Source organism: Penaeus chinensis, chromosome 25 (assembly GCF_019202785.1).
Source record: "Penaeus chinensis breed Huanghai No. 1 chromosome 25, ASM1920278v2, whole genome shotgun sequence".
Taxonomy (NCBI): domain Eukaryota; kingdom Metazoa; phylum Arthropoda; class Malacostraca; order Decapoda; family Penaeidae; genus Penaeus; species Penaeus chinensis.
Window position 1 is genome coordinate 20,787,061 of NC_061843.1, and position 2,500 is coordinate 20,789,560.

General features: G+C 29.2%; 1 protein-coding gene across 2 annotated transcripts in view; it reads left to right on the plus strand.

The window, feature by feature from the left end:
- Positions 1-1,643, plus strand: part of LOC125038465 (gastrula zinc finger protein XlCGF8.2DB-like) — a 16,067-nt gene extending 14,424 nt beyond the window's left edge. For both annotated transcript variants that reach the window (XR_007116053.1, XR_007116052.1), the window contains one exon: positions 1,496-1,643. The gene's annotated coding sequence lies outside the window, so the exon portion shown is untranslated. The remainder of the gene's footprint in view (positions 1-1,495) is intronic.
- Positions 1,644-2,500: the final 857 nt, after the last annotated feature.

Here is a 2,500-nt window from a genome sequence, read left to right on the forward strand (position 1 = left end):
TAAAATCACAGTGGATATGGCATGTAAACACCATCTCGGTCCATTGGGTTAATATTGATAATGTTATTGGCATTATGATTTCATTATATTAATCTACTAATGAGAATGAAACAAGGAAATGGGTGAACAGGTAAGATAGGTAGAATTAGTATTGACTCCTTGGTGACTGAGCACTTATGGAGCCAACTGTGTGTAAACACAATTGATAAACTAAAATCACAGTGGACATTATATATATGTCATGCTAACCCATCACAATGACCTAGATTAAGTAATTGCTTTCCTGAAAGAATAAAATGTCAAATATTTTGATAAGCATAGTTTATCCTTCAGATAATATTTGACTACAGTTGAATTTGAGTTCACATTAATGATCACATGTAAAAAAAGGGTTGTTTTTGGATATGAAAAATCCTTGGTAGTACTGTTACCATTCATTTGGCACACTGTTAAATTGTAAACCTAAGCATCTGGTCAGGCACATGACAGGCCCTATGAATATGTTTGTGGAATTATCTTGCTCCCTTTTCCAACCTATAAGATGAAAAATTAGATCATTTCATACTTCAAATCTTGATTTTCATGACAAGTACTTTTTTGGCATATTGGATACTTACAACACTGGAAAGTATGCAAATGAGGGAAAAGTATTTAACTTTCCATCTTATATTTTTTAATGTATATATATATATATATATATATATATATATATATATATATTTTATCAATAAATATATATATATATATATGTATATACATGTATATATATATATTTATATATAATATATATTTATATATATGTATATATATATATATTGTTGTGTTAAACTTTCTACCTTATATTTTTAATGTATATATATATATTTTTTTTTTATCTGTAAATATATATATGTTTATGCATATATATTTACATATATGTGTATATATATATTTTTATGTGTATATATATATTTATATTTATTGTTATGTTTTATATATATATACATATATATATATATATATGTGTGTGTATATATATGTATATGTATATATATTTGTATATATATTTGTATATATAGATGCACACACACGCACACACACACACACACACACACACACACACACACACACACACACACACACACACACACACACACACACACTGACACATACACACATAAAGCAAACAGACACATATACTCTACACTCACAATATATATATATATATATATATATATATATATATATATACGCATACACATATATGTACATACACATGTATACACACATACTTATATATATATACACACACATTTATATACATGTTATTTATTTGTTTATTTATTTATTTATTTATTTAGGTATACTTCCCCAAATCAGTTGGTTGGTTGTCATTTTTATGCTAGTTTGACTATTTTAAATACATAATCTATACGTTCTACTGCTATATCCTACATATTTTCCTGCTACAAGTAATCTTGATTTATTATCTCTCTTTGGTTTCTTCTTTTGACAGGTACACATGACTTTTTGGGGAGGTTTGTATGCAAGGAATGTCATTCCTAAAGAGTTAAATTTTCTTTAGCATCTGGGTTAGTTTCCTGAAACCTGAGACTTCAGCTTAAGCAGCATTAAGTGAAATCTTATTGTTACGTCTGTGATAAAAGTGCATTAGGTTTCCACTTGTTTTCTTTCTATCCTACAATGGGAAATTACTTTCTACCTGTTTAATGTCATAACCATCTGTATTATTCACAGGAAAATGAACATTAACTAATGCAGCATTAAATAAGGTAACATGGTTCATTGAAATGATAGAGTTAGTAATAAATGTTGTAATAACACAAGTGATGAAATGTATAAAGATGTTAATAATGATGGAAAATAACAGTGACAAAAATTGGGGGAAAGTTTAGTATCATTACAGCTACTGAAAACCATCATTATCATGGTCATGTCCTTAATATTACGATGATAAAAGTATATTGATGAATGTAAATGATAGTGAACAAGTGTCTTCTTGTTCTGCTAATGATAAGGATGAGTAATAATCATGGTGGCATTAGAAATATCAGTGGTACTATTAAATGTATTTCAGTTACTGAAATCTACACATGTATAAATAGATAGACATAGGCATAAATTCTGATAGTTGGATTGATAGATTGTGAAGATAACAGTTGTAAGACAGAGATAAGAAAAGGGAAGAAAGAGAAGAAGGCATATGAAATAGCAAAACACTTGGATATAACAGAAAAAGCAAAGATTTGTCAAAAGGTGTTGAGTTCCTCAGAGTACATACATGCTTACCATCTGCCCCCACCTATAACACTGCTTTATAACTGCTTCATTACCTCATGATATGTGGGGGAATACAAGATGACTTACTGACAGTCTCATCACTCGCTTGTCATTACAACTCCCCCTCCCTCCCAGCCTGATCAGGTTTATGAAAGTATTTTTCAAGGGCATACCAAGCCATACCCTTTTCACCTGCCAGAACAGACATCAGTTCATGCTA